Source organism: Ictidomys tridecemlineatus, chromosome 3 (genome assembly GCF_052094955.1).
Source record: "Ictidomys tridecemlineatus isolate mIctTri1 chromosome 3, mIctTri1.hap1, whole genome shotgun sequence".
NCBI lineage: Eukaryota > Metazoa > Chordata > Mammalia > Rodentia > Sciuridae > Ictidomys > Ictidomys tridecemlineatus.
Window position 1 is genome coordinate 137,588,250 of NC_135479.1, and position 11,529 is coordinate 137,599,778.

An 11,529-nucleotide genomic window follows, 5' to 3' on the forward strand; every position below is an offset into this window, starting at 1 on the left:
TCCAAGTGATCTAATCTATTGGTGATGTTTCTATTGATTTTTTAATTGAGTTTATTGTTTCCTGCATTTTAAGGATTTTTTTCCAGAACCTCTGTCTCCTATTGAAGTAATCTTTTGTTTCCTGTATTTGCTTATGTAGCTCTTTATTGAAATGGTCTTTTGCTGCCTGTATTTGCTTTGTTATATCATCCTTTAATTCACAGAATATTTTAATGTACATCCTGAACTCCTTCTCTCTTGTTTCTTCTGCTGTGCTGGCCATGGATTTTAATAATGTAGAATCTTGGTTTGTTTGGGGCACTTTCTTCCCTTGTTTTTTCATGTTTTTTTGTGTGTCTTCCCTTCTAGGACATGATATTGCTTCTGTGCCCTAGCCAGTGACCCAAACTGGGAGTTACCCCAACTAAAGATGGCGACAAATGTGTCCCAAGATGGAGGCAGCTGCTTTCAGAGATGGGGTGTTGGGTTGAGTTGGTTGGGCCAGGTGATGGCATTTGATAGCGTGTTCAGAGATGTAGCTCTGTGGCATGCAGTATTGTGGCAGGCAACTGTCTCCAGACTCTGTCCAGTGGCCCCAGTGCAGGATACCATGTGTAGGGGACTATGGCAGAGTCCCAAGATAAAGTCAACCAGGGGAGCCTCACGATGGTAGATAGGGGTCCACATGAGAGTGGTGGGCAGAGGTACTTCATGTGGGCAGCGGCCAGGAGTCCTGCATGAGAGCTGTGGCTGTTATTCCTATGCAGGTGGACATCCAGGGGACCTGCGTGGGTGCTGATGCTGGTGGAGGTCCTGCATGGGCAATCAACCAGGGGTCTGCGCTGACACTGTGGCCTGGGAACCTTCTCAGGCATGGCGGCAGGGATTCCTGTGTAGGAGCAGCTGTTGGAGTCCTCTAATAACTAGCTGAAAAATAGTATTCCCACTACTTGCATCCCAGGTCACAGAGAGAAACATAATTCAGCCTCCCTCTAGCCCACCATCTTGGATCATTCTTTCTTTTTCTTTTAGAATACTTTCTGATTTATAGAAAAGTTTCAAAGATAATCATGAGAGTCCTATGTATTCTTTAGTCATTTCCTCCTGGTATTATAATATCTTACATAATCATGGCACATTTTTCAAACCTAAGAAATTAACATGGTATATCATTTTGAAGTACATTCTAGTCTTTTTTTTTTTTGCTTTCATTTTTTTACCCCTAATTTTATCTGTTCTGGGATCCAATTTAGGATATCACATTCATTTCATCTTCATGTTCATCTAGTCTCCAGTTTCTGAATATTTCCTTATTATTATTTTTTTTGTGTGTGTGATCTTGGCAGTTTCAGTGAGTATTAGTTAGGTGTTTTGTAAAATATCACTTAATTTGGGTTGATTTGATGACTTTCTTATGATTTCTGGAGCGGTGAGTTTTTAGGAAGAATACTGCAGAGGCTAATTACCTCTTCCCACAACATAAGTTATCAGCAGATTTATCACCGGTGATGTTAAGCTTGATCATTTGGTTTAAGCAGTAGTTACCAGGTGTGTCCACTCTAGGGTTTCCTTATTTTTTCTGGCTTTCACAATTCCTACTGAGAAGGCAAATACCAGTCTTACTGCAGCAATTTTTGAAGATGTTCTTCTTTTCTCCTATGGCCATTATTAGAACTTTTCTGTTGCTTTCTACCTTACTTTAATGTACATATGTTTAATTTATATGACTTCTGTCCTGATTGAGATTCTTAGTTCCTTTTAATCTGTGGCTTGATGTTGTAACACATTTAAAAAATTCTCATTCACCATCTTTTCAAATAATTCATTTTCTTTATCCTTGCTCTTTTTCTTTCAAAGTTCCAATATCATGTATATTAAACATGAAAAAAATTCCCATGTATTCCTTACACTCTTTTCTCTATTTTACATCATTTTACTCTATAAGATTTAGTGTTGATATTTTCTAATTTATTTCCAATTAAGTTAGTCACCAAAGGTTTCTAATAAATTATGTTCATCTTTTAATTATTATACTGTATTATTATATATTTCAGTTCTACAACCTTCAATTTTTAAAGACTTCTAATTCCCACAGGATTTTCCATCTTTTCTTATGTTCTTGAACAATTACTCAACTAATTTCAAAGTCCATGTCTGATAAATATAGCCTCTCATTTCTCTGTGGCAGTGTTGCTATTGGCCATTGAATCTTTTGACTTTCTTTCTTTCTTTTAAAGAAGTTGCAAAAGTTTATAATTATTTTTCTATTTTTAGCCTTTTACAGTAGACATGGATTTGCTTTGAATAAAGCTGTTTTTAAGGGTACACAAAAAATGAACACAAAGGATAAGATTAAATCCAGAAATTCAGAGTGATGAAGAGTTAAATAATATTAAGAAGGTGCCTTCAACAGAAAACTGATCACTCAAGGTGACTAAATAATAGCCAGAGGTTGAATTTCTTACACCATAAAAGCAAGAACAGATTAGTGTATGAACTGTACCAGGTATTTGTAGCTGCCTTGGTTTTATTAATTACTTAAGAATGATTAGCATAGTTTAGTGTAGTCTTTACTAAACAATTTGAACCCAGTTAAACACTTGAAAATTTTACAATAATGTGGAATAAGTCCATAATGTTTACTTTAGACAGACCCCTCAATGTAGTGATTTTCTTTTCTTTTTTAAAATATTTTATTATTTTTAGATATACATGACAGTAGAGTGAATTTTGACATACTACACATTCATGGAGTGTAACTTACTCTAATTGGGATCTTGGTCTTGTTGTTGAGAATGATGTGGAGATTCATTGGTGGTTTATTCATATATGGATATAGGAAAGTTATGTCTGACTCATTCTACTATCTGTCCTAGTGCCATCCCTCCTCCCTCTCCCTTCATTTCCCCTTTGTCTAATCCACTGAACTTTTACTTTCTGCCCCTCACAACCACTGTTTGTTAGCATCCTCATATCAGAGAGAATATCTGGTCTTGTTTTTTCTGGGATTAGCTTATTTCACTTAACATGATAGTCTTCAGATCCAGCCTCTTAAATGTAATGATTTGAATATCAATTTTATTCATTCTTTTGAAACATAAAACATGTGACTTAAATTTACAGATAATTTAAAAAATATTATATACATCATGCTCATATATTAAATTATACTAGATATTTGTATCTAATCCAAAGAATATTCACTCTGAAATTATTATAGTAGAGATTAGTCAGCCTGGTATAGCTATTAATTGATCCCATTGATATAATTATAGGTCAGCATGGTTTTGTTATATAAAAAAATTTCCTATGAAAACATTTCATAGTTTTTCTGTTCTTTCACTTAACTGCATTAGAAATGCAGCATTTACGAATAAACACAAGGAAGCAGCTGTACAAGCATCACAGTAACTCTTCAGTTAGCTGTTTCATGAGCTCAGATATAAATCCCCACCATGTGAACAAAGTTGGATTTCAATTCTTCATTTAAAGATGCAAGTGGAGGCTGGGTGCTGTGATTCATCACTGTGATTCTGGAGGCTGAGACTTGAGGAAGGCAAGTTTAGGGCCAGCCTGGGCAAATTGGCAAGATCACATTGCAAAATAAAAAATTAAGAAGGCTGGATATGTAGCTCAGCTATAGATACCCCTGTGTTCAATCCCTAGTGCAGGAGAAAAAAAAGAAAGGAAGGAAGGATACAAGAAAGAATGGATAGGGGAGGCTGTCAGATGCCCCACCGATATATATCACTAATTCAATGGCCAGCAGAGGGTAGAGCAGCAGAGAGAAAGAAAAACGTTTAGAAATTCTATTGAGAAATACCTAATTTCTTTTTTTTTAAGAGAGAGAGAGAGAGAGAATTTTTTAATATTTATTTATTTTTTTCTTAGTTTTCGGCAGACACAACATCTTTGTTTGTATGTGGTGCTGAGGATCGAACCCGGGCCGCATGCATGCCAGGCGAGCGCGCTACCGCTTGAGCCACATCCCCAGTCCCCCTAATTTCTTTATAACATGGTGTTTCTCACTGAGAGTAGCTGTGTGTTTCCAGTGTTTAAAGACAAACTCAGTAGGCAGAATACTTTCTGGCCGAATGGCAATTATCAAGAATACAAGTAACAAGAATCGTTGGCAAGCATGTGGGGGGAAAGGTTAACTCATACATCGCTAGTCCAGCTGTTATGGAAAGAATATGGAGACTCCTCAGAAAATGTGAAATGAAACCACCATTGGATCCAGTTATCCCACTCCTCATTATATTAACCAAAGGACTTAAAATCAGCATATTACAGTGATGCAGCCACATCAATGTTTATAACAGCTCAATTCACAATAGGGAAGCTATGGAACCAACCTAGTTGCCCTTCATCAGATGAATGGATAAAGAAAATGTGGTACTGTAATATTACTCAGCCATAAAAAAATGACTTTATGATATTTGTCAGTAAACAGATGGATCTGGAGACTATCTTGCTAAATGAAATAAGCTAATCCCTAAAAAACAAAGTTTGAATGTCTCTCTGATATGTGGATGCTAACACACAACTGGGGAGAGGGGAGGGAAGAACAGAATGTAGGGAAGGGAGGGAGGGTGGGGATAGGAAAGACAGTAGAATGAATTGGACATAGCTTTCCAATGCTCATATATGAATACACCACAGTGAATCCCCACATCATGTGCAATTACAAGACTGGGATCATAATTAGAATAAGTTATACTCCAAGTATGCATAATATGTCAAAATATACTATCTTGTATATCTAGAAACAACAACAACAACAACAACAACAACAACTTTTTTTTTTTTTTTTTTTTTTCTGGTAGACCTGACCAATTCCATATGCAGTCAGAATTTTTCAAGATTCTTTCAAAGACTTTCCTTCTCTCAATATTATTCTGTTCTTTGGAGAGCCATTTTTTTGTTGTTGTTGATATTTTTTCCCTCCCAAGCTAGGGGTATCTGTTTCAAAAGCTCTGTTAGTATCTTGTGTCTGAGGTTGGCTATCACCAGGAGAACTGGAGCTTCCCCTCTAGATTCACATGGGAAACCTGCAGTATTTTTCCCATATCAGCATTATGAATAGCAATTGAGACTGGGTGGCACTTCTTTCCCATTACTGCTGAAGTGCAGTTCTACCCAGGATCCCTGCAGGCCCTCCTCCTGCAGCCCCAGCACTCTGCTCCCAGGCAGTGAGATGTGATGCTGGAGTGAGGCCTAGGGGGCCAGGGTTGCTCACAGATGCTGGTTGTGCTCTGCAGAAGATGGTCCAGAGTGGATTCAGCCAGATCTTTCAACTTTTAAATAATGTTGTATGGCCTTTGATTAAATGCTGGATGTTGCATACTTAAATTAGGAGAGACAATTTAAAGCCTAGGATGTGCTCTTTTCCTCTAGAGATTCTTTTTCTTCTTTCTTTTCTTTTCTTTCTTTTTTTTTAATGACTAGGACAAGTAAAAGTCGCTACCACTTAGTGGGAGAAGTGCTCTACCACTAAGCTATATCCTTAGCTCTAGAGATTCTTAAGGTTGCTGGTGGAAGGTTGGGGATGCTACCAATCCTAGGTCACTTTCATTTTATCAGTTATTTTAATACTGGGTTTCACTCTATGGGAAGCCTGGGCTATCTTCATATTCCCTAGAACATAGTCCATGAGGGTTCCAACACAAATCCTGGCAAGTGGTTGCCAGTGTTCCCATCCTTTATGGTCTTAACGTATCACATTAACAGTCTTTCAAAACCTCTGCCTGCTTTTCAGATGCCTCTTTGGAAATCAAAGATAACTTTGATGAAGAAGAAAAAAAATAGACAGCAAATATTACTATCCAGTCATGCTACAAGTGGATGTCCACTGCAAGGGGACAGAATGATTTGTCATTCAGGGTGGCTCCTGCACTGTCTTAAGTTTCCATGACTTTTTGCAGTAGAGGAGAAGTGTGGCCAATTCTGCACTGAACTTGGAGCTTCTACCTAGAAATGACGAACATCATTTCTGTTCTCATTTCTTTGAGCATAAGCAAGCCATTTCAAATTGCAAGCTCATAGAGAATTACAGTCCTATATGTCTGAAAAGTGGAAATCTGGAAATTATTGGCAAAGAGCACATAATTAGTACCAGAATAAAATACACTACAATTATTTATCCTGTCTACATAGATACAGGTTACCAGCTTCTTAAAACCAATTTAAACAGACTGTAACAAATAACTTTGCAAACACATGCCAAAATCTCTCTAAAATACTTATTACATGTTTGATTGCAAAATGATAAGAAATCTCGAACTGTGTTAACTTATTAGATGTTGCCAAATTGTTTTCTAAAAATGTGGTATTGAAGTATATGCCAACAAGTTATGTTTAAAGATTCTATTCCTCCATATTCTCACTAAAATTTGTGTATTTTAAATTTCCAAATAGGTGTCATATACTATCTTATTTTTATTTATTTTAATTTGCATTTTCTTGATCACTAGTAACTCAAGCATCTTTCCTTAAATTTATTGGCCTTTCAAGCTTCTCCTGTCATGAATCTTGAGTTCTACACATAATAGCTATTTATGTTTTTTTTTTTTTTTAAATCTTATTGTGGCTTAGTTTGGGTGTTTTTTCATATCTGTCTTCCAACATATTAACATATCACTTTAGTTGTGTGTGATATGCTATTTCAAACATTTATGTACTTTTAAGTATTTAATACCTTCTATTATTTTTAGGAGCTATTCCTTTTTTTTTTTTTTTGTATCAGGGATGGAACCCACTGGTGCTTAATCACTGAGCCACATTATTGAACTTTTTTATGGTTTATTTTGAGACCAGGTCTTGCTAAGTTGCCTGGGGTCTCACTAGGTTGCTGAGGATGGCTTTGAATTTGCGATCCTCCTGCCTCAGCCTCCCAAGTGGCTGGGATTACAGCCATGGATCCTGCACCCTTTTGTTTTCTGAGAAATGTCAAATCCACAAAGGACATTCCACATTTCCAAATCCCCCATATTCTGAGAAAAGACCCACCTTCACCTTTACTTAGTGACTCAAATAAGATTCAATTTCCTCCCCCCGTTTATGCCCATAAGGCTTGTGGGTGACTCTCTTGTTAATCTGCCTCTTCCTTGGTCCCCTTTGTTTACTTTTATATGGCCTCATTAGTGAACATTCTGCAAATTGCAATAACTGAATAAAACAATCTCCTTCACTATCTGGTGCATTTCTCTTGGATAGTGTGGTGCTATGTCTCAGATGGGACTGGAATTCACCTTCAGATGCCTCCTGTTGACTCCTTCCCCATAATGGGGTTCCTCAGAGACCTCTGTGCTCTGTTCCTGACTGGCTGACTTGGCACCCAATGTGGCATCTGATCCCTGGTCCTTTTGTTTTGGTGAGAATAATAAGGATTTGATCTTGATTGCTTTTCAGTACTCATTTGATTTCAGGTGCTGCTTCTTTTGATCTCATGGTCTGACCTTTTGGTGATTTCTAGAAATGGATTGATGATTTACAGAACTCTTAATTTTTCTGAGTGAAAGACAACTGAGATTGTTAATCTCTTTAGTTTGTCTATTTTGAACTCAAATCAATTAAGAATTCACACCTACTTGGAAAAGACTAGCTGTTTGATAAGAAATGATGATTTTTGTAAGTTAGTGTTCATTCTTGATCCAGGGCTGAAATTTTAAAATGGAATCTATATATACTCTATGTCTGTGTGATGTGTAATATTTCTATTTATCTCGATGGTGTTAATAAATTTGTTTATAAAATCTCTTTTTCCTTCTTTCTTTCTTTTACAGAAGAATGCATTTTTGACATATTGTATACAAATGGAGCTCAACTTCTCATTCCTCTGGTTGTACATGATGCAGAGTTATAAAATCTCATTAAAGGAGCCGAGCATAGTTGTGCACAGCTGTAATCCCATACTGAGGCAGAAGGATCAAAGGACAGCCTTGACAACTTAGTGAGACCTTGTCTCAGAATTTTAAAGTGGGAGAGGGGAGGTATAGGGCACAGTCTGGGGGTGTACTTCGGTGATAAAGCATCTATGAGTTCAATCCCTAGTACTGAAAAAAAAATCTCTTAAAGGAACTCTCTTCTAATTGTTTAGAGGAAAATAAGTGCTTTTATGAATTGAATTTGCCTAAATTTTCCAGAAATTAAGAAAATTAAACCATACTCTCAGTGTGCAAAAAATAAATCTATAGAAATAATAAATCTTATAGAAAGTAACTCAAATGTTTTAAGAAATCAAATTCACATAATCTTGGGAAACTTTGTCAAATAAAACTAGTTTAAGATATTAGGTTTAATTTTTAAAAATCTATGTCTAGGGCTGGGGATGTGGCTCAAGTGGTAGCACGCTCACCTGGCATGCATCCAGCCCGGGTTCGATCCTCAGCACCACATACAAACAAAGATGTGTCCGCCGATAACTAAAAAATAAATATTAAAACTCTCTCTCTCTCTCTCTCTCTCTCTCTCTCTCTCTCTCTCTCTCTCTCTCTCTCTCTCTCTCCCTCTCTCCCTGTCTCTTTTTAAAAAAAATCTATGTCTCCTCTGATGTAAGTATGAGATATACACAGATTTTATTCTACTTAGGAATATTCTTAAACTTACACATGCTTAGTGGTCAACTAAGCTATTTAATGTTTAAGATTATGCAAAATGTAAATTTGTGTTTAACCAAATTGAACCATTATTCTGACAAACTATGTAATTATGTTTTATAGCATATAACTTCAAGACAATTTATAAGATTTTTAGGTAATTTAAAATCTTGGACTGATACTAAATTGAGTTAATTAATGGGTACTCCTTAAGCAATTAAATCATTTCTAAGTAAGAATACTGAAACATTAATTCCTAAACATATTTTAAGCATATACTTTCTGCCTTTCACTTTTATATGGCACAGAGAGGCTTTATCTACTTGTGTCTGTTAATAAAGCATTCATTTTACCACTCTGAGTTGTTCTATAAAGGATGTATATAAATATAGAAAGTAGCTGGAGGCTCATGAGAAGAGAACTTTGTTTTGGGCATAGATAAGGTTTGATGTACTTATTTATAAGATGACAAAGTGAGCTTTGATATCAGATATTATATTGATGCAAAGTTGGAATTTGGTGTTTCTCTTTTTTGCAGTGACCCTTCCCTGGCTTATTGGTCTGCTCTTACTAAGAGGTTGTAAAACGTTATTCTTTATCTTTTGTGTAATCTACCTAGATAGCTATGTATCATTTCTCGGTAACCCTCAATCCCATCTTAATCAAGCTGAAATTTCCTGATAATTTTTGATATTTTGCCTTTCCAAAATTCAGTTCTAACTAATATCTTTTTCACGTAAAATTGTCTTTGAGATTTCCTAGAAGGCCCCTGGAAAATCACAAAGGATTTATTCTTCCAACTTATAAAAAGAGAGGTGCTAGAAATAATTCATTTTATTTGATATGCTACCCGTGGTGAGTTATACAGAAAGAGTTGTTAAATCAGGGGGAAAGCTTAGTTTTCTTTGGGTTAAATTTGTATAGAAAAATGTTATTCATCTTAGTATTTCAGAAACTGTATGCAGTGTAGAAGTTCCTAGAGATTTTTGTGTCCTCACTGTCCATGGTATCTTTCTCTTTAACAGAATTCTGGTGCTGCTTTCCTTGATGTCACACAACAATGACATAGTATTAGCAGTCAGAACTATAGCTACCTTTCAAAGTATGAATTTGATTGGTGTTCTGCTTCTTTGAGTCTAGCATCTTCTAAGCCAGTAGCTTTCCACAGGATGTTCACCCCCCTCACCTTGGGATTTAACCAAGGTGTAGATGCCTAGGAATCAATCTAGATCTAGTTCTTGATATAGATACTACAGGCTATAGGATAGCTTACTCTCAGAGTTCAACCTCTGGCCCTTCACTTTGATATTCATCCTATCTATATGAAGCATCCCTCTTTAAAATACCTTATTGCCAGGATTGAAAACATCTGACTTTTGCCATTGCCTCTCAATAGCTGACTCTGATTTGCCAGAACAATGCCAATAATTGAAGAATATTATTTAGATCCTATTTCAGCAAATTCAAAAGCATATGATTGCTACTAAGTTTATCTGAAAGAGGTGACTGGCAATGTTGAGCTTTTCCTCAGCCCTGTGCCCCCAGAAAACAATGATAGTTAAGAAATCCTCCACCAGTTTGTGTTCCAAGAGAAAGGCTAATCTTATCCAGTTAACAGCAAAAGACTACAAGGTGCTGGCAAGTTCTAAGACCCAGCTCCATCTTTCCTCAATGACTTAGGTAAGGCCAGGATTCACCTTTCCTCATGACTTCCACAAGACTTGATGCTATAATCTAAATATATCCCTCAAAGTTTGTGTTTTGGAGGTGGGGCCTAATGGGAGGTATTTAGGTCATGAGGACCGGTGAGTGGATTAATGCTGAGATAAAATGGGCTTTTGCAAGTGGGCTCTCTCTTACTCTTCTGGCTTGTGAGGACACAGTGTTCTATTTTACCTTTTCACCTCCATTTGAATTTCACCTACTATTTGAATACAAAGTAAGAACACCCATGCTGGCTCCTTGATCTTGAACTTCCCAGCCTCTATAAATGTGAAATAATAAGTTTTTTAAAAAATAAATTACCCAGTATCAAGTATTCTGCTATCAAAGCTAAAATAAATAAATAGAAAGATAGATAAATTATTTGCCTCCATAGATGCCTAGAACATTTTCTTTTTCTTTGCAATTTTTTTCATTAATGAATATTATATTGTAATAGACTGAATAAAATCCTCTTCTTAATTGTCTGGTTTATTTTATATTTGACACCTGTATAATTTTAAGTTCTCTTTTGGTTTCCCAATGCTGGAAATTATACTTTCTTTTCATTTGTAGTTCAGTTATATATTTAAAAATATAAAATTCATACAACATTTTACATGCTTTTAGCAGGAGAGAGATTTCAATAACCCAGTTGTCCTTGTTGTAGGAAACTGATGCCATCTCTATTCTCTTTCCTGTCTTTTGTTGGTGGATATATTTTGTGTTCAGCTCCTTTAGGGCTTTGCCTTTTGATTTACAAAAAACTCTCTTTTCCTTCAAAATAAAAGATTCCAGCTTTGGCTTTTATAATTTTTGCCTCTGAAGTGGGCATCAAGAACTTTTCTTGGAACTCAAAATCTGAGCACCAACTCTCTTGGCATTTCTATTACAATTATATCCCTCTTCCCCCAGCTATGGCTGCCTCTGGATGAATAAAGAGAAGGTTTTGTATGGGAAAATGCCAAGTAAAAAGCAATAGGATTAATTTTGAGGAGTTATCTCAGTATAGCCTCAATTGTTTACACCTGTTACCCAGCATAATATACACCTTAAAGCTGCAATATCTGTAGACAGCTCTGTGCCTGGAACCACAGAGAAGGGGTTCCCTGCCCTCCACACTCTATTCACAAGACCCAGCCCCCACCTCTATCCTTGTACCTCATTTCAGTCTGTTTCTCCTAACAGTTGGCTGACTTTGCTGTCTCTTTTTCCTCGTTCTTTGAATTATGCTCACTGTTGCCTTTCTGTA